Source organism: Octopus bimaculoides, chromosome 4 (assembly GCF_046866305.1).
Source record: "Octopus bimaculoides isolate indiv1 chromosome 4, ASM4686630v1, whole genome shotgun sequence".
Classification (NCBI taxonomy): domain Eukaryota; kingdom Metazoa; phylum Mollusca; class Cephalopoda; order Octopoda; family Octopodidae; genus Octopus; species Octopus bimaculoides.
Window position 1 is genome coordinate 54,656,930 of NC_142931.1, and position 22,600 is coordinate 54,679,529.

Below are 22,600 nucleotides of genomic sequence, written 5' to 3' on the forward strand. Positions count from 1 at the left end.
TGCTCAAGGTGCCGTACAGTGAGACTGAACCTGGAACCGTGTGGCTGGGAAGTAAGCTTCTTACCACACAAACACTCCTCTATCAAGAAAGATCAGCAGATGTTTAGAAATTTTTTTTTCTCTTGCTAACATGTATTTGATTCATGATATATGTCTTTGAGGTTAAATACATCACTTAATATCAGTAAATTTATTCTCTTGCTGCAAGAAGGTTATGACATTTAAAGTGAAAATATACAACAGTGGTCCTGAACCCTTTTCACTGTGTGGTACAGGAGATAAAAATTTTTTTAAATAATTCCTGAAGCCCTTCATATGGAATGTAAAAGATTATTAGTGTACTTTGCATGGAAAAAAAACTGTTTTAAAGTTGAAAATTTAGAAATAAAAATATAGGAAACTATTGCCTATTTTGTTTCATTAGTCATATTTATGTACTACAAGCATTAGTATGAATTCTCAAAAGTCTTAAATTATCATCATCATTATTAAACAGCTGTTTTCCATACTGGCATGGGTTGGATGTTTTGACATGGAGCTGTCCAGACTTCAATTGTCTGTTGTGGCATGATTTCTATGGCTGGATGCCCATCCCTATGCCAACCACTTAACAAAGTGTGCTGGGTGCCTTTTATGTGCCACTGGCATGGATGCATTTATGCAGCACCAGCATGGGTGCATTTGCGCAGCACTGGCATGGGTGCTTTTTATGTGGTACCAGCACCCGAGAGAACAAGCCTGTATGTATGGAAGACAGTGATTTTTCTTGGCTTGATATGTATTTTTAAGTACAGTAAATTGCCACATTTCTCAGTACTTTGTCACTTCTTCAGTGAGACCCAGCGTCTGAAGATCCATTCTCACCACTGTGTTCCCCATCTTCCTGGGACTACTCCTACCCCTTTCACAAATTCCCTCCACAATTAGAGCTCAGCACTTCTTTATGCAAAATCTGTAGCACATCATTTGAGAACCATTGATGTAAGGGCTGTAGGTTCAGTACACTAATCATTTAACTAGCATGTCCCTTTAAAAGATAATTTTGTGAGTAGTTGTTGTTTTGTCCAAAATCAACCCTGATTGAGCAGACCCATACTCAAAGGCAATCCAGCTCATAACCATCTCATCTTTTGTTATCCACTATTATGAGAAGGTGCTGAAAAGTTCCTGGCCTTGGGTAAAAGAAAATACAAGAGGTTCAGTTAATTATGATTTTACTTGACATATTCTCCTCTCAGATCCACACACTTACTGCAATGGTCTTTCAGTTTTTTTTTGTTTTTTTTTTTAGTTTTTCTAAACTCTGTAAAAGAACTCAGAAGGTTGGACCACCAACCAGGCCTTTCACGATACCCTTAAAGCCAGGAAATCTTCAGCTACACATGATTTGACAAAATCATGTGTATGATCTGAGAAATATTTGGCTGCTATTCCTTCAACATTAAGAGACTTATCACTTGTTTGTTATGAGCTACTTTATTTCACCAATGTTTCTTATATCCCACCCTCTGTATCATTGAAAACACAATACTGGTCATAAATTTCCACCTTACAATCACTGCTGTTCTATTTTACAACTAGGTTAGATGTATTTATGTTTCAGTTTGACAGGGTGACAACAGATTCCACATTTAGAACAAATATTTTCCCATCCAAGTTAACCCAAGGAAAGAAGGGATGAATAGAGTAAATAAAAAGCTTATGAGAGAAGCAAATTAAGGATGTCAACAATTCTTACTTGAAATGTCTTCGTAGTTTGGTCTATTTCTTTCCTATCAGTTTACAAAACTTAACTTTCACCTGGAGAAGTTAAGTACAAAATAACCTAACATGAAGAAGGTTTGGAAAAAATTAACAGATATAATTAACAGGAGTGTGACTTAAAAGGGAATACCAAAGCATAGTTTTCAGCAACTCCTTAAAGCTAATCTAAGAGACAATACCACAAAGTTTTGTGATACTCCAGTACTTGTCTGGTACTTATTTTATTGACCGCAGAAGAATTTGAAGCAAAGTTCTTTCAGTTTTCATCTATCAAAGCCACTCACAAGGCTGTGTTTGGTCTGGGTTTATAGTAAAAGATGCTTGTCCAAGGTGCTATGCAGTGGGACTGAACCTGGAACCATATGGTTGGGAAGCAAACTTCTTACCATTCAGTGCCTTCTACTCTAGCCTCAGGCCGACCAAAGCTTTGAGTGGACGTGGTAGCTGGAATTTAAAAGAAGCCTATAGTGTGTGTGTGCGTGTGTGTGTCTTTGTGTTTGTCCCCCACCACCACTTGACAACAGGTGCTGGTGTGCTTATGTCCCATAACTTAGCAGTTCAGCAAAAGAGATAGACAGAAGTATCAGGCTTAAATAAAAAGAAGTGAGGTCAATTAGATTAGCTTTAAGGAGTTGCTGAAAACTATGCTTTGGTATTCCCTTTTAAGTCACACTCCTGTTAATTATATCTGTTAATTTTTTCCAAACCTTCTTCATGTTAGGTTATTTTGTACTTAACTTCTCCAGGTGAAAGTTAAGTTTTGTAAACTGATAGGAAAGAAATAGACCAAACTACGAAGACATTAGTTTATAAGATGAAAGAATTAGAAGTGTCTTTGACACTTTAAGTTTAAGCACTTCTTGAAAAGATTAGTCTCTGCCGTGCAGTTTTAGCTATGTTATAATTGTAAGGTTCTTTCATCTCTTACTTCTTTCAGTTGTAAGTCTGTGGCCATACTGGGGCCCTGCCTTGAAGAATTTTTCATCGAATGAATTGACCTCACTTCTTTTTATTTAAGCCTGATACTTCTGTCTATCTCTTTTGCTGAACTGCTAAGTTATGGGACATAAGCACACCAGCACCTGTTGTCAAGTGGTGGTGGGGGACAAACACAAAGACACACACACGCACACACACACTATAGGCTTCTTTTAAATTCCAGCTACCACGTCCACTCAAAGCTTTGGTCGGCCTGAGGCTAGAGTAGAAGGCACTTGCTCAAGGTGCCGTACAGTGAGACTGAACCTGGAACCGTGTGGCTGGGAAGTAAGCTTCTTACCACACAAACACTCCTCTATCAAGAAAGATCAGCAGATGTTTAGAAATTTTTTTTTCTCTTGCTAACATGTATTTGATTCATGATATATGTCTTTGAGGTTAAATACATCACTTAATATCAGTAAATTTATTCTCTTGCTGCAAGAAGGTTATGACATTTAAAGTGAAAATATACAACAGTGGTCCTGAACCCTTTTCACTGTGTGGTACAGGAGATAAAAATTTTTTTAAATAATTCCTGAAGCCCTTCATATGGAATGTAAAAGATTATTAGTGTACTTTGCATGGAAAAAAAACTGTTTTAAAGTTGAAAATTTAGAAATAAAAATATAGGAAACTATTGCCTATTTTGTTTCATTAGTCATATTTATGTACTACAAGCATTAGTATGAATTCTCAAAAGTCTTAAATTATCATCATCATTATTAAACAGCTGTTTTCCATACTGGCATGGGTTGGATGTTTTGACATGGAGCTGTCCAGACTTCAATTGTCTGTTGTGGCATGATTTCTATGGCTGGATGCCCATCCCTATGCCAACCACTTAACAAAGTGTGCTGGGTGCCTTTTATGTGCCACTGGCATGGATGCATTTATGCAGCACCAGCATGGGTGCATTTGCGCAGCACTGGCATGGGTGCTTTTTATGTGGTACCAGCACCCGAGAGAACAAGCCTGTATGTATGGAAGACAGTGATTTTTCTTGGCTTGATATGTATTTTTAAGTACAGTAAATTGCCACATTTCTCAGTACTTTGTCACTTCTTCAGTGAGACCCAGCGTCTGAAGATCCATTCTCACCACTGTGTTCCCCATCTTCCTGGGACTACTCCTACCCCTTTCACAAATTCCCTCCACAATTAGAGCTCAGCACTTCTTTATGCAAAATCTGTAGCACATCATTTGAGAACCATTGATGTAAGGGCTGTAGGTTCAGTACACTAATCATTTAACTAGCATGTCCCTTTAAAAGATAATTTTGTGAGTAGTTGTTGTTTTGTCCAAAATCAACCCTGATTGAGCAGACCCATACTCAAAGGCAATCCAGCTCATAACCATCTCATCTTTTGTTATCCACTATTATGAGAAGGTGCTGAAAAGTTCCTGGCCTTGGGTAAAAGAAAATACAAGAGGTTCAGTTAATTATGATTTTACTTGACATATTCTCCTCTCAGATCCACACACTTACTGCAATGGTCTTTCAGTTTTTTTTTGTTTTTTTTTTTAGTTTTTCTAAACTCTGTAAAAGAACTCAGAAGGTTGGACCACCAACCAGGCCTTTCACGATACCCTTAAAGCCAGGAAATCTTCAGCTACACATGATTTGACAAAATCATGTGTATGATCTGAGAAATATTTGGCTGCTATTCCTTCAACATTAAGAGACTTATCACTTGTTTGTTATGAGCTACTTTATTTCACCAATGTTTCTTATATCCCACCCTCTGTATCATTGAAAACACAATACTGGTCATAAATTTCCACCTTACAATCACTGCTGTTCTATTTTACAACTAGGTTAGATGTATTTATGTTTCAGTTTGACAGGGTGACAACAGATTCCACATTTAGAACAAATATTTTCCCATCCAAGTTAACCCAAGGAAAGAAGGGATGAATAGAGTAAATAAAAAGCTTATGAGAGAAGCAAATTAAGGATGTCAACAATTCTTACTTGAAATGTCTTCGTAGTTTGGTCTATTTCTTTCCTATCAGTTTACAAAACTTAACTTTCACCTGGAGAAGTTAAGTACAAAATAACCTAACATGAAGAAGGTTTGGAAAAAATTAACAGATATAATTAACAGGAGTGTGACTTAAAAGGGAATACCAAAGCATAGTTTTCAGCAACTCCTTAAAGCTAATCTAAGAGACAATACCACAAAGTTTTGTGATACTCCAGTACTTGTCTGGTACTTATTTTATTGACCGCAGAAGAATTTGAAGCAAAGTTCTTTCAGTTTTCATCTATCAAAGCCACTCACAAGGCTGTGTTTGGTCTGGGTTTATAGTAAAAGATGCTTGTCCAAGGTGCTATGCAGTGGGACTGAACCTGGAACCATATGGTTGGGAAGCAAACTTCTTACCATTCAGCCACACCAGCACCTAAAAATTCGAAAGTTTAATTAAAATGTGAAAAACTTGTGTAATTTTACTAAGATATTTTTGGAAAAAAATATAAAATTTCAACACCGACACAAAATTGTGTAGAAATTATCTTGGTAAGATTACGAAAATGATTTTTACATTCTTTTAACTTTCAAGTCTTTTGTTCTTATGAACCATTAATTTTAGTGTGTTGTTCAACCATATCGTAAGTTGTTTGCCCATTATGGATATTCTCTGCACTAATTTTCAGCTGGAATGGCAATGTGCCTTCTCATTTCCTGTCTGGGAAATGGTTCAGAACTTTATACTTGATACCTTTCCAATTTATTTATGAATCTGTTCTCCGGGGAAAATTTTGGACCAGAAAATATTTGACTGTGGAAAGAAAAAGAAAATATTATCATTGTTTTCATACTTGAGGTAGCCTAATATTGGTATGCTGTGTAATAATACTTTTGTATAATTTCATTAGACAGCTTCAATTGTAATTTTACCAACACCAAATACCATGGAAGAGATAAATGTATTATTTAATTTTTTTATGTTTCTGTCAGAGAAATATTCCTCTTTACTTCTTAAATTTTTTAATATAATTAAAAAAACAAAACAAAAAACCCCTTCCATTTCTCTTCTCCAATTATATTTATTCAGTTGCCATTCTCTATCTCAAACCTTAATTCTCTGTCTGTTGCTGTTATACATCCAGTAATCAATCTCTCTCTCTCTCTCTCTCTCCCCCTCTCTCTCTCTCTCCCCCTCTCTCTACCACATGTTCTTTCTGTCCTTTTCCCTCTTTTATCTCTCTCTGTCTTTGTTTCTATCTCCCCCCTCTCTCATATCTTGTCCAGAAACCTTCTTTTCATTTTCTCTGAGGATTAAGAAAGCATGTAGTACATTAACTTTTGTTATTCAATCTTCTGTTTTTTATTGAAAATATACATATGGTGTAGGTGTGTGTGGTTTAGGTGCTGGAACATTATTGATTCATTGGCTGTTGGATTTAATCCAGTTAGAGATATTGTTCTGTCTTTATGAATAAGATGTTGGTCTATTGAATGAAGAAAATATGCCACTCCTATCCATACCTTGGACAAGTAGTTATTAGGTGCTGTAAAACATATGCTCAAGTAATTCATGAAAGATATTAAAAATAAAATAACAAAACAAACCATATGAAAATGTAATTAGTTTGTTTGCTTATGATAGGTTTCTTAACCATTTAGGATTGAAAGATTGCTTTCTAGGTGATATATCCACAATAATTAAGTTTAGTGTTAACATATCGAGTACAGTTAAAAGATCAATTAGAAATAATTATATAGTATTAAAAAAGGCAATATTAATCATTAATTAATATTTAATGTTTAATTACTCTGGCAAGTCTGGATATATTTCAGTCTTATTTGACCTTCTCAGTAAAGCATAAATGTAATGGCTGTGTGATTCTCTCATCACTACTGCTGCCAATATGTGCAATATTGTACACATACAATATTGTATTTGTATAATATTGTATGCATCTTGTTACCATATTTATCTCACTTCAAAAGAATATAACACTCTAATCAGATATATATATAAGCATACATATCCATACAGCTGCATACATATATTTCTTACTATTTTTTTTATTTTCATCTTTTATCATGACTGTGGGATTATAAATTCACACTACACTACTTAGCTTAATGAATATTGTAGGTAAGTGAATTCTATTCCAGATTGTAATTCACATTCAGTTGTACAACAGAAGAAAGTACAATATTATACTTGCCATAGATATTATACTTGCCTTTTCATTCCTATCTATCTAAGACTACCTCTGGTTTCATGATTCAATTTGAATTAAAATCTTCCATCATAGAACTTTTTGTCACATTCAAATGCTGGTTTGATAAATAAATTAGTTATTTTATAAAATCCCTCCAAATTTCTTTTGATTATTTTCAAAATTACTTGAATCACACAAGGAACATCATATTTCAGTAGATATATGCTAGTAAAATGGTTAAATTAGTTCAATTTACTTAAGGAAAATGTCTTCAATCATATAAGGAATGTATTTTCCTTTTGTATTATCAGAATAGTTATTGTGCTTTCATATGCAGTATCACAGACATTCTTCTTGCTCTATTCTACATTACTTATGGATATTGACTGTAATTTGAAAGCACAGAACGTCTTCCATTGAAGTTTCATAGCTACAATATTGAACCAGCTGCATGGTTTGTCAGCCCACATGGAGGATATTTTCATGAGGCACCACATGTGTGGATGGCTATTGGCTCACATAAAGCTCATCTGTCTTTTTATGGGTCTTCTTTCTTAGTTCTGCAGATTATCCACAACACTCTCTTCACCTGGCAAACCAAGTGGCCAAGTTGGTTTAGTCACTGACCACCTGATCATGAAACACTGAGTTACATGGTAACAGTAGCGAAATGGTATTTTCCTGACTTACTACGACATGGTATTGAAGAAATTTGCTTATCAGTCTTAATATTTTTTTTTTCTTTTACCTGTTTCAGCCATGAATAATTTTTAGTTGGATGAATTGACCTCAGTACTTATGTTTATTTTAAAGCCTGGTACTTATTCCATCACTTTCTTTTCCTGAACCACCAAGTTTTGGGGATGTAAACAGACCAACACCAAATGTCAAGTGGTGGTGGAGTACAAACAGACACAAAGACACACACACACAGTGTGTTTCTTTCGGTTTCTGTCTCCCAAATCCACTCATTGAGGCCTTGGTCAACTCAACGCTATAGTAGAAGACACTTGCACAAGATCCTACCCTATGGGACTGAACCTTGAACCATGTGGTAGGGAAGCAAGCTTCTTACACAGCCATACCTGCACATATAATAAATATATAATAATTAATTTAGGAATCTTGCAAAACAAATACATAATGTGAAATTATGCATTGAAACATTGTTATATTTCAGAACGGTCATTTTCTGTTTTCTTTTTGTCTTTTTTTTTTTTTAACCAAATAAATACATCCACAGTATATTTGTTCTTCACTTCAGATTTATTTCACTATTGTTCTTATTTTATGTCCTTTGGAAATATTTTGTCACACATCTTGTAACGTCTTGTGAAAAAATAAATCTGAAGTGAAGAACAAATATAGTATGTGTGTATATTTGGCAAAAATAAATAATAAAATGACCATCCCTAAATATAACAATAATTAAATTTATCATTTCAAAGTATGTAATTACTTATGCTTAACAAATTTAAGTGACCAGACACTACACAACCTTATTTATGATAAATTATTACTTCTGACTTATTTGTCATATTGTTGTTGTATATAGTTAATCTTCAATTCAGCTCTGATCATAGATGATCCAGCCATGATGATCTGAACTTTCCATGTATATCTAGAACCACATTATTCAACTCGACCTTCTTTTCTATGATGGCAAAGAGTGATTTGAAGGAAATATGGCTATCATTTCTAGTGGGTCAGATGACAATGCAGAGACTCATGTCTTCAGGTGCTTCAGTATTGGATGACAAGTTCCCTACAGCTGACAGAAATACTTCTGACATATAGAAGACTTAAAACACAGGCTATTTTCATGTAAGATTTGAAAGGGGAAATAGTTGTCATTGGAAAATAAATTAATGAAGTTAGAGGTGACAGAAAGGTCATTAATGAAGTTAGAGGTGACAGAAAGGTCATTAATGAAAAGGTAAAAGAGGAGAATTAGAGATAACAGAACCCTAGTATGCAGTTGAACACACACACACACACAGTGACATGTATCAACTTATATATCAATACATTGTAATTATCTATTAAAGGAAAGAAGAAAGGAAAGATTTTTTTTGTTTGTTGTTTGTTTTTTGTGACGTTCCCTTCTTAAGAGAATTTATATGAAAAGGTCATGAAGATAAGAGAAAATATCCTATTTAAATTGCATTGTTTAGAATTTTTTTTATATATATTAGCATGGTTTATAGAATGTAGACAACAATATAGAATCATGTATTTCAGATCGTCTCTCAAGTATCTTGAGTACAAACATGTTTAACAATACATAATGCAAGCATACTAATAGATATATTTTTCATTATTTTTACTTTAGAAGTTATTGTCAAAGAATGTAACTTTCTAAAACATTCTTCAATCAATTGTTGCATATAGACCAAGTGATTCAAGAAATTATCAAAACAGTTTATTTTCTGGTTTTGTGATTAGCATTTCATCATTATTGTTTAAGGTAAAATGCTGCTTTAGAGAATGAAAAATAAAAGCTATGAGTGGGGTGGGTATCAGTGAACAGTACCTAGGAACTAAGTGAATGAGCCAAGAGAGAGCCTCTGTGTAGTTTATTGACCAACTAGAAATAGCTGTCAAATTTCCTTCATATCATACCCTCCACTCTTTAAAAAAGGAAGGATATATTAAATAATACAGTGCTAGATGTACTCTCTGAAAATAAGATTGAATTGCAATGTTCTTTGTTGGATCAGGGTTTCACTTATGGTTGAACTACATACCAATTAAATGGAAAGCTAGATGTCAGGTTATCTTCATGGCAGTTAGGATACACAGCAGCTAGGAGGCTGCCAATATCTCCCCCTCTTTCAAAAGCAGTATGAAATATTTTGAATTGCAAGATAGTCTATCAGAACAAATAACAATATCAGAGATAAAGTGTTCCAAATGATATGGATGCATTTGCCATTACTGATAATGAAGCAAAAAAAGACTTAGAAGTATTTCTGTAAGAGGTTTTTGAAAACATCAGTTCTAAAAGAATAAAGAAAAGATATAACAAACATGAAATCAAGTTGGGTTTTGGAGACAGGGTGAACTGCAAGGATACTATGGTTAATTAGTAAGATACTGAAAGAAAGAGAAGATATACTGGCATTGTATGTGTTACATACTTTAGTTAATCAGATTATATTGCAAAGTGTTATTTCTGATGATATGCAGCACAGTACCTTGTAATTAATACATTAGTAAGTGATGTATTAAAAGGTAAAATATTACAGATTTAAACTAATTGAACTATCTTTGATGGAAAGGATTCTAATGAAGCTTGCAGTTTTGGTTTGTAGAAATATGTGAAACCATATCTTATGTTAAAGGTAACAGCTGAAGAATACTTTAACAAACGTAGGCGTAGGGGTGGCTGTGTGGTAAGTAGCTTGCTTACGAACCACATGGTTCTGGGTTCAGTCCCACTGCATGGCACCTTGGGCAAGTGTTTTCTACTATAGCCTCGGGCCGACCAAAGCCTTGGGAGTGGATTTGGTAGACGGAAACTGAAAGAAGCCTATCGTATATATATATGTATATATATACATATATATATATATATGTGTGTGTGTGTGTATTTGTGTGTCTGTGTTTGTTCCCCCAACATCGCTTGACAACTGATGCTGGTGTGTTTACGTCCCCGTAACTTAGCGGTTCGGCAAAAGAGACCAATAGAATAAGTACTAGGCTTACAAAGAATAAGTCCTGGGGTCGATTTGCTCGGCTAAAGGCAGTGATCCATCATGGCCACAGTCAAATGACTGAAACAAGTAAAAGAGTAAACAACAAACAACTATTTGCATTTATGTGTCTGGAAAAACTTTTGACATTATTGAATTTAATTGACTATGAGTAAGTTGCATCTGGGAGTTGAACAAGTATTGTATGAGAGTCAAGATTGTGCTAGGCATGAAGTTTAAAATATAGACTTTTGTTCATTAAGATGCTATCCTCAACATCTTCCTCTTAATCCTATACTTTGAAAAGCTCCGGACTGGATTTTCATGGTAGTTTTCTTATTTTGCTAAACTACAAAAGAAGTTGAAATGTGTCAAAGCAGTTGGAGATGGTCACACCTACGAATCTTGATATTAGTTATGACAGTGTTAACATATTTAGTGCTGGGAGCATTAAAAAGTTTTCTAGAAATAATTATGCACTGAAGCAAAAATACGATATTAGTCAGTAACTAATAAAATTTTAAATACTTTGTGTTGGCACTCCGTCGCTTACAACGTTGAGAGTTCCAGTTGATCCGATCAACGGAACAGCCTGCTCGTGAAATTAACGTGCAAGTGGCTGAACACTCCACAGACACGTGTACCCTTAACGTAGTTCTCGGGGATATTCAGTGTGACGCAGTATGACAAGGCTGGCCCTTTGAAATACAGGTACAACAGAAACAGGAAGAAAGAGTGAGAGAAAGTTGTGGTGAGAGAGTACAGCAGGGTTCGCCACCATCCCCTACTGGAGCCTCGTGGAGCTTTAGGTGTTTTCGCTCAATAAACACTCATAACACCTGATCTGGGAATTGAAACCACGATCCTATGACCGCGAGTCCGCTGCCCTAACCACTGGGCCATTGTGCCTCCACTTTAAATACTTTAACAATTATGGAAGAGCACCCCATATTTGATCTTATTCTGAACTTTTCAGGATTTACCAAATTTGAACAAGCAGAGAAATGAATAACCAAAAACTTGGTGCTGTTTCAGTCAGTGAAAGTAATGGATCACAAACCTTGTGATAGAATCTCTGGATGATTCATAGGGTAGACCCCCTTTGGTCATGAATGACCATGGGATTGCACCTAGAAAGTTACCTTCCAAGGCACAAGTCCAGGCGAGGTTGTTTATGGAAGACCAACACTTGCTCATGCATACCAGCCTCCCTTCTCCATGTCACCAATGTTATCCAAGAGAATGGCAAAGGCTGATATGGCTTGGCACCAGTGACATCGCAACTCATTTTTACAACTGAGTGAACTGGAGTAATGTGAAATAAAGTGTCTTGCTCAAAAACACAACACACAGCCAGGTCCAGGAATCGAACTCACTACCTCATATGATTGTGAGCCCAATGCTGTAACCACTGTGCCATGTGCCTTCACACTGATTCACTGAGAGACATTTAATTTGTTCAACATCTTGAAAATTCAGTTTCATATGTTGATGATACAAGATAAACACATTCTGAAAGTTTCTATGTTGTAGACTCATCACCTGATACCAATGTAGAAATCCTCCCCCCTCCAAATATTAATATGACAAGCTACTTTTTATTGTCTCCCACATACGATAATTAATTGATCATAATTTCCAGAATTTGTGAAACTAATGATTTTTTTTTATATGTAAATATATTATATGGATGATTTTCATTATGTACAACTAATTACATTTTATTGAATAACAATTAACAGAATGTATAAAGGAATAAAGTTATTGTACACGTTCACAAAAATTGGGAAGAAATGATAATTTTCTTTCATTTTTTTCTTTTTCTTTTTTTTGTTACAGTGAATACACCATAATCAAACAACCTTTTCAAAATCATTTGTAACCTTTTAATGTGTCTGACATTAAAATCTATTACTTTTGACAAGTTGTCTATTTAGTTGCTTAGCAGGCAGATAAATGCTATTGAGAATATCAAAGATAAGTACCTAGTTCTGTTGGGCAACCAATTTTTGGGTTGCTGGTTTTTCAAAAATGTGTCCTGAGTGGTGTGTAATATTTCTGATTTGTTTAACAACTTATCTAAATGTAAGTAGTGAATCTGTCAGTCAATTCTGAATAACACACCCTCACTTCTCCTTGTTGGTTTATTTTGTTGGATGCAAGCATTTAAAGAAAGAATATTTTGTAGGCGTATATTAAGTATGCATAATTAGCACGGGGATATAGGCAGGTGTTGCTATTTGGTGTCTTCTTGTTTTTAAGCCATCTTACTTGAAGCAGGTTGGCGATTGAATTCCCTTCAGCAGTAAGATTTTTAATCTCACTTTTAACAATTCAACATTGTGACAATTTTTTCTTTTATTTAACTGCTTCCCCTTCCCATTTCTTCTCAGTTTCATATACATACATACATACATACATACATACATATATATATATATATATATATATATATATATATATATATATATATATATATATATATATATATATATATTTTCACCAGTTAATGTTTAATTTATTGATTTCACTTATCCTTATATTATATAACAGGTCTTCATCATATTTGTTTACTGCTCAGCTTTTCAACCAAACAGATTGTAGGATGTTAACTTCTCCATTTAATTCGTATTGTTTATCACACCCTTTTAACCCCTTCTCATTATCATTTATTTTTTAAATTTTTGTCATTTTTGCCATTTACGATTGCACTTTTGCTGTTGTTTTATGCAAGTATTAATTGTCTGATTGGAACAGTTTCTTAATGTTGCCCTACATACACAATTTGAAAACATTGTTTCATAGTGAAACTAGAACCCATTTAGCTTTTTAAGAAGATTTAGTCAACTAAATATACACTAAAATCCAGAAACAGAAGAAATGGTTATGTCCTGTGTCAGCAAGAATTAATCCATATGAGAATTTGTTGGAAATTTAGTATGTTAATATGTTGTGAAGAGTGAAACAATCTTATGCTACAGATTCTTGCCTTTAATCCAAGGGAAATTATATATAGAAATATTGAAGACTTGGTCACAAAATTTGATAAACTGTATTACCACTATAACAGAATTTAGAATCTTAAATCTGCCAAGTGTTATTTGGACCCCTCACTCACCATACCTTTGAACTTCAATTTCTATCAACTACTCCACATCGTACCTCTGTCATGGTATAACTATGACCCATGGGACTCTCTGAATATCATGCCTAATGAAAAATTGCCTTTTTTAGTAACATGGTCCACCTGATAATGAGCCATGTCTCATGTGGCCTGCTTCTTGGAAAGGGTTGCCTATGTCTGTTCTCTCCCCGGAATGTAATATTCAAAATATAGTATTTATCACAAAATGATATCCATGACTGTTTAAAATTCAAAATTTCAAATGTTTAAATAGAGTAGTTTTTAAAAAAAATTTTGAATCTATTTTTTAAAAAAACATTAATAATATTAGAGACAAATCTTCTATTGGACAGGATGTTTGTCTATCGTAAGTTGTTTCTCTGGTGAGCAGGTATCTACTTTCCAGATGCAGTTTATTGCAGAATATAATTCTGTAGCTAAAAATGTTGACATTTTTAATAAAACAACCCTTTAGGTACTCTTCTGTAGCATCTGAAAATTTATTAATTAATAAACAATGCCTATGTATTATATAATTTGAATAAAAGTTAATAAATTAATTGATAATATAAAACCTGTATGTTAAAAGATATTCAGTTGTTATTTAAATATTATTGATAGTCACAAGTCTAAATAATTTTGTGTCACATAAGTTTATGTACTTACTGTATGTATCTTTATACTATATACTATTGAAATCTTCTTACTAGGTACAAACAAGGTTTTTTTTTTTCAGTTTCGTTGCATGAATGAACTGCAATATATTAATGGTACTTAATGGCTCCAGTGTTGAAAGACAATCTAGAATTTTATTGTTTCAGCCATAGTCATTGCTCTTTTATTAATATTGATTTCTTATTAGGTACATATTCAGTATTTGTAGGGGGAGAAAGAGAGTGTCGTCGATTAAATTGACTCTCTAGTGTATTAATGGTACTTGATTTATTAACTGTAGAGAAATGCAAACTAGAGTTGATCTCTGGCAAGATTTTAACTCAAAACTTTAAGGAAGAAAGTAAATACTACAAGGTATTTATTTCAGTGCTCAACTGTTTCTGCCAGTGGGTTGTTCTTTTTCTTATCATATTGATTTCTAGCATAGGCATATGGTGTCCCATTTGGGGAATGGCTTTAGTTAATCAATTGACTGGATGTTTATTTCTCATTATATTGATATCTTTAATGAAGGCTTTATCTGTTAACTATTCATATCAATTTGGACAGCCACAAGAAATTATTATCTTTGTAACTATTTTTGAAAGTGTTTTTTAATGTTTTTATTCTGTTGTTTATATGAAATCAGTTTGTATGTTAGTTGCTTTTTTGAAGAGAAAAAGGTTATTTATTTATTTATTTTTACAATACTTTTCATGATCTTTTGCTTTATTTAAATGTTGCCTTTTGGATGTGTCTGTAACTTGTAATATTAAATAGTTTAGTGAATGCAATTTCATATCAAATTACATCTATAATATGGTTGATTTTAAGGATTTATTGGAGTTGTTATATTTATTTTTTACATGGGTGATGAAAAGGATGGGAAAATTTTTCATTTATAAGAGAGAGGAAAATAAACTACAATGTTGATGCCATAAATTATGATGTTGTTGCTATAAAGTACAATGTTGATGCCATAAATTACGATGTTTTCTGACAATATTAAATAGGTAAGTGCAGTGAAATGGCTTCTATCAGGAAATAAAATCAAGCCAAAAAAGCTAGCAAGTGAGTCTATATATACTCACTCAACTTTCTAGAAATCAAAAGCACATCGCCATCAGATCATCTTAAAACATTGGAAGGATATAGTTAACAATGTAGATGTGGTTATACTATGTATGAGAAAAATGGGATTGTCATGGCTAGAATTCCTTTGTTGTTAATCAATACTAGCCTTAGGCTAAACCACAGATCTTCACTGGGAGCTTACTTCTACTATCAAATGTCAGAAGTATTATACTAATATGAAATACCATTTTTGCAAATTTGATACCTTAGTTCTATCAGTTTAACAATATTTAGTTAACAAGCAGCTGCAATACTTCATCTAGATGAGATTTGGTGGATATTCTCTATTGAACAAACTAATTCATTAATATTGCCTCCTCTAACTGCTGTTAGTAATATATTTGTATTTTTTAATGTTTCTGAAATATTTGGGTTTGATATTATTAGCTGCTAGAGTTACTGTGTTAAACATTGGTGAATTAAACAGAGCTACAAATTCACTGAATTCATACTTGCCTTGAATTGTAAAAATTATTGCAAAGGCAATCTTTTAATATTATTGATTATAGTTGTTGGATTTGGATACATTTTGAGCTTCAACTGTATAAATTTTAATTTATGAAACAGTATACAAGAAACCTTTTGTCTGTTTGAAAGGCAATCTCACTCAAACTGTGCAATAATTGCTCATAATAAATTCATTAGGATCTACTATTTGAATGGCTCTTCATTTGTAGTTGTGTGGCAATTTCTTACTGGGTTTTGAAATATATTCCAGCAAGCAGCAATTGAATAAATGAAAGCATAAAACAAAATAAGGGAAATCTCTCTTGTATAGTTTCCTATTCAGTGTATGAACAATTACCAGAGTTCAGCAATGGTAATCTAATTTATGGAAAATTAGTTATTCTAATTAATTGATTGCATTATTCATTGATTATTTGTCAAATCATATTGCTATTATTATTACTTATAAAACATCAGTTCTTCTAAAAGATGCCATTATTGATTTGTTATTGGTTTAAGTGACTTGGTGCATGTAGTAGAAGATTGATCAAGTTTCATTTCGTAATTTAATATAGTGGTTTCTCTATGCTGGAGTTAGATTCTGTTAAATCTTACATTATCATTGGTTTTCCTATTCATTGGTCTGTGGTCAGTAAAATAATTGCCAGTAAAATAAGTCTGATACCGAGGCTGATCTTACTGAGTAGAGGAAAAAGTAAAACATTTTGTTAGTCTAATTATTTAATTCATAATTGCAATAATTGATAATTATATGAAAGAATCTAGAATATCTTTGTTCTTAGTACCTATTAAACTTCAGCTGTTGAATAAAACCCTTCTCTTTAAATTCTTTAAATTTTCAAGATATTTATCTTTTCATTGTATTTTGCGCATTTTTCACTTGAAGAACATTTTGAAATAATCGAGTTATATATAGTAAATGTTATGTTCAGATTGTGAAAGTAATTCTTTATTGGATTAATAGAAATATTATTCAGATTATTTTGTTTTTATATGCAATATTGGTTTCTAATTTTTCAAGGAAATTACCTCAAATTCCCTTGGTGAAAAAAAAAAATGTTATAATTAGAATCAATAATCCCAAAATGTCTCTAAAGAAATATGAAAATTCTGATAATGTTTCTAGATTATAAAAATTTTTATACTAGAAATCTAGTGGATTCTGAAAATCATTGTACATTTCAATGATTTTCTGTTTGTTACTTGGATTAAGGAAGAGAGCAGAGCACAGCTTTTCTAGGAGTTTGTATTCAAATTAATCTTCTGATATAATTGATAACTTTTAGGAAAGTATGGACAAGGAGGACATATTTAAAGAGCTGTATTTCTATGGAAGAAGGACTGGAGAAATATTAATAATGGTAGTAGTGAGATAGTTGTTGTGAACATGGTAAGGATGATGATGATTGGCAGAGAGACTGGTACATCAAGTGGATTTGGGCAGTGGATGGCACAGAGCTTGCTGGTTCAAGGGAATAGACATTTCTGTAGTAACAGAAAAGACACAGACAACAATACAATATGAGTGCTAGTGTTTATATCACGTTGGTAAAAAAATGTTAACCACTCATTCTCAGACCTTTTCTGAAATATAATCCAAAATAATTGTGTATAGGATCTTTTGCTGTACTCTAATGTAGATTACACTTGTGCTTTATAAAGGTTGTCCAAAATTGAAATATTTTCCCTGCTCAAAAAGGAATTCTAGCTTTCAGAATGCAAATTTAATCATTTTAGTTATTATTTTGATGAGAAGTCATAGAAAATAGTGAGGTTTATTTGAAAAAAGAAAACAATGCAAAGATTTTCTTTTACTGACTGTCAGTTATGAATACGGAGGTCGACTTATTCTCATTAGACGCTGTTTCCAAGATCTCTGCAGATAAAGTGGTGTGTATTGAGTAGGAGATGTCTAAGTTGTGTGTGGAATGATTTTTTGCTTTGGTTAGAAGCACTCGTGGAAATGTATTTTGTGCAGTGATAAAAATATCACATAAGCATACATTGGAATAAATGAAATATGGCTTGGCAAAAGGTTTAGAGACACACATTGTGATGCAGTAGTTTGACAAGAGGATGGATGAGTGGAAGACATAAGTGGGTAAGCATTAATAAATAGTGGTTAAGCATTCAAAAATAGTTCAAGGTTTTGTTGATGTTGAGCAACAATATCGTTTTCACCAAAGTTCTCCAGAACAAAGAGTACTGCAATGTGATGTAGGAAAGCATGTCTTGCTGTAAGTTGGAGTAGAGACTTAGGGAAAAAGAAAGTCGAGGCTCTGCATGCATCAGTTGTCTCTGATAAAATGGATATGTAAAATGTGTGTACATTTCATATTTCTAAATATATACTGGAACAATGTCAATAATATAAAGAGTCCCATAAATTATTTTTCAAAATATTTTGGTATATCTCTGCATTCATTCTACCATCTATCACATGTAAATTGTCAGTGCCATTTGCAGACAAACACCCCTACACAATGATGTTGCCACCTCCAAACTTTATGCAAATTTTGTCCAAACAATTCAATTTCGACTCGTCTGTCCAAAGAACATTTTCCCAGAATGTATCAGATTTATCTTTATGTTCAAAAACAAATTTTAAATGGGCATCTCTATGCCTTTTAGTCAACAGCGGAGTTTTTCTAGGAGAGCATGACTTCAGTTAATTCCTATGAAGTTCATTGCTGATTGTTCATAGTGTAACACTAGTCCCTGAAGCTAACAAATCTTCTTGCAACTCCTTTCTGGTGATCATTGCGTTTTTTTCGATACTTCTCTTCATTTTTCTTAAAGATCTAGGGGAAATCTTGCATGGTGCACCAGATCTTATTCTGTTTTCAACAGTTCCCGATTTTTTATATCTTTGAATAAATGAAGATTTGGTAGAAAATGGAATACAAAGGGTCTCTGATATTTTCCTGTAACTTTTACCTACTTTCCACTGTTCAATAATTAAGTTTTTCACTTAATTTGTGAGTTCTTTATTTTTGCCATTATTACGACACTACTTTATGTTGTCTCAGTGCTGAATGAAGAAGCTAGCGTTTTGACACTTAAAAATGACCACTGATAAGATTATTGGAACAAACGAGAAAGTTTTAGTAAAAAAAAAATAATTTTAACAGTATTTTGTGGCATAGAAACTCATAAATTTATTCTGTGCGAATACTTTTTTCACCCCTAAATATTTATAATTGTATATAAATTCATTAGTTTCTATAATTTATTAGTTTCTTTTGAATATTCTTAGTTTATGCATGTGTATGCAAATATAGTATTGGTATATCCCATTTATGTTCATTAGAAATTAAATAAAGAATTTTGATATGTACGAATATTTATTTCTCCCCACTGCATATATATATATATATATATATATATATATATATATGTATATATGTGTGTGTGTGTGTGTGTATAAGGGATGACCACTAGGTGGACATCCAATATGCTAGAAAGAGGTCATCAACAATCCAACCACAGAAAAATAATGTTCTCCAGAAAAATTTCGCAAAAATGCAAGAACAGGAAAAAATGAGAAATATACAAAATAAAGAATTACCTATGGACTGCAGTTTCAAACCTTAACGTTATACTTATGTAATAACATCCATGTTCTCATCAACATAGATGTTCTAGAATCAATATAATTTGCAGAACTATACACAAATTGTCTTCATGAAACAAGACTTGCATATAGTTCTACCAATTACATTGGGACTAGTTTTTATTAGGCCACTTGGTTTTAAATCGAATTAATATTCGATTTATCACCCTATCTATATAAATAATACTTTAAATAGTTATGTTCTCCAGCTGGCAACATATACTGCAGTGAATTATTCACTGCAGAATTTTTTCCGGAACTTTGCGTGCCAGAGCTGAGGCATTTTGAAAAATAGCCCCAATGTAACTGTTGACTATTTTGGTGTGCATGTACAGCCATCTGTGTATGTGCGAGGAGATAGATATATATGTGTATGTCCCCCTCAAATGTGATGACAGTGACTGTTGACTATTTTGGTGTGCATGTACAGCCATCTGTGTATGTGCATCTGGGCACACATATGTACTCATCATTCTATGCTTTTGTATCCATAGATATCTACGTATGGTTATGTATACAGGCATAGGCATGTATATTGGAGTGTTTATAACTTTATATGGTTTTATATATTGTTTGTAGGCTTTTTTATGTGCCTTATATTTTTATATTTTCATTTTTTATTTTTTTAACTTTATTCTTATGTTATATTTGTATTTAATTTTGTAAATCTCTGAAGAATCCTAGCGAATCATGCATGTACCCCCATTACATCATTTTCATCTACTAATTACTCCAGCGTACGGGAGCTATACAGATAGAATGGGGCATGCCAACGCTAGGCCGAAACAGCTATATGTTTCTGTCCCTTCTCCAATTGCTAAATGTCCTTTATATTTGTAACCTTAATTGTTAATATGACATGGTATGTCATAAGCATCTGTATATTGTAGTTTTTGTCAATTTAGTTATAAAATAAACAAATTAATCAATGGAATACATTGTCTGCAAGTCGATGGATACCGTATATTCTCCTCCATTTTCTCATTGCTATATAAATTTAGGGTAAAATAACCTCCTTTTACCCGCACCCACTTATTGCACTTGGTATAACACTTTGTTCCCACCTAAAAATACTGCATATGGCTATGCTTCTGTACACCTGAAAGCATTTGGGCCAATCTTGGATTTTTCCAGCATGACAATGGCCAGAAACACACCTCGCACCTAGTCAGAGATTACATGAGGTCTAAGAGAGTTCAGTTGATGCAGTGGCTGGTGCAGTCGCCTGACATAAATCCCATCGAAAATCTTTGGGAAAGGTTGGGTAAAGGTGTGCAAAGCAGTAAACTAAAAAATAAGGATGATTTTTTAAATGTTATTAGCCAAAATTGGGAAAATATCTCAGGAACAGTGAGAAATGATCTGAACAATTCTATGTTTTGCAGATGCAAAGCTGTATTAAGTAATTTTGGATACCCAACCAAATATTGATTGTGTGAGCTTGTCTTTTTTTGTTGATCTCAGAATAAACTTTTTAAAGCAAATAAATGACATTTTACAAATCGTTTTAAAATTAAATGGTGCTATGAATTACGATAATTAAGATTTATTTTTAATTTAAAATTAATATGTTGATGTTACACTGTAAAGTTGTATATCATATTAAAGCTCATGAAATTTTCTTTATTTTGATATACATCTTAATTCACAACTTACTACTTGAATATATAAAAAATACCATTTTAACATTAGTATACTAGTGTTCTTAAATTAAACTGCACCACTGTATATATATATATATATATATATATATATATGATGGGCCTCCATTCGTAACCGAGGAAGACCATTGCTGATCTTTAGGAACATTGTGCGCTCTAGGACTAACTTATATATTGCATTTGTGGCTAATGAGCCCTGATCTTGACAAACATACACGACTGCAAACATTGCAAACCAGGCTTTCCCCATTACATGCATGCACACCCACACACACACACACACTCTCTCTCTCTCTCTCACAAATAATTTTCACTTTTTAAATATTTTAGATGTTTTGTTATTATTTCAATGCATAGGCACAGGTTTATCTATGTGGAAAGGATTTTGCTTCCCGACCACATGCTTTTGGGTTCAGTCCCACTGCATGGCATCTTGGGCAAGTGTCTTCTACTATAAGCTCCAAGCCAGCCAAAGCCTTGTTAGTGGATTTGATAGATGAAAACTGAAAGAAGCCCTGTTGTATGTGTGTGTGTATATATATATATATCATCATCATCAGCATCATCATCATCGTTTAACGTCCGCTTTCCATGCCAGCATGGGTTGGACGATTTGACTGAGGACTGGTGAAACCGGGTGGCAACACCAGGCTCCAATATATATATATATATATATATATATATATATATATATATATATATATATATATATATATATATATATGCATATATATTTATGTGTGTGTAGGAGGTGTCTGTGTGTGCATGTTATTGTCTCCTTGCCTTGATATCAAGTGTTAGTTGAAATGAATGTAATCATACAAATGATATCCTTAGTTTATCTTCCATTTCTGGTCACTAGGAATTATTATCTTACTTAAAAACATGTGAGGGCTGGCAATTGGAAGAGCATTCAGCTGTAGAAAATCTGCCTCCACAAATTTCATCTGACCCATGCAAGTATGGAAAAGTGACCATTAAATCAATGATGATGACAATAATATTTTCATTCAGAGTTTAATTTCAATATTGTGTCACCTATAAAGGTGGTGAACTGGCAGAATTGTTAGCACTCAGGGCAAAATGCTTAATGGCTTTTCATCCATTTTTACATTCTGAGATCAAATTCCACTGAGGTCGACTTTGCCTTTCGTCCTTTCAGAGTTTATAAAATAAGTGTCAGTTGAGCATTGGGTCAGTCTAATTGGCCTATCCTTTCCCCGAAATTGCTGGCCTTGTACCAAAACTTGGAAGCAATATTGTGTCTTGTATAGAGAAACACGATTGCTTTGCCAGTTTAATAATGCTCATCTGTTGCAAACTTATACA

The 22,600-nt window shown here is 33.3% G+C and overlaps 1 protein-coding gene across 9 annotated transcripts in view; it reads left to right on the forward strand.

The window, feature by feature from the left end:
• The window catches only part of LOC106879207 (sodium-driven chloride bicarbonate exchanger), a 281,395-nt gene that overhangs the window by 153,265 nt on the left and 105,530 nt on the right, over positions 1-22,600 (forward strand). The window contains exon 1 of one of the 9 annotated variants that reach the window (XM_089350785.1): positions 12,678-12,922. The exons of 5 other annotated variants lie outside the window; for them this stretch is intronic. The gene's annotated coding sequence lies outside the window, so the exon portion shown is untranslated. Of the gene's footprint in view, positions 1-12,677; positions 12,923-22,600 lie in introns of those variants that run through there. 3 more of the 9 variants (XM_089350780.1, XM_089350783.1, XM_089350787.1) reach the window with 3 other exon arrangements.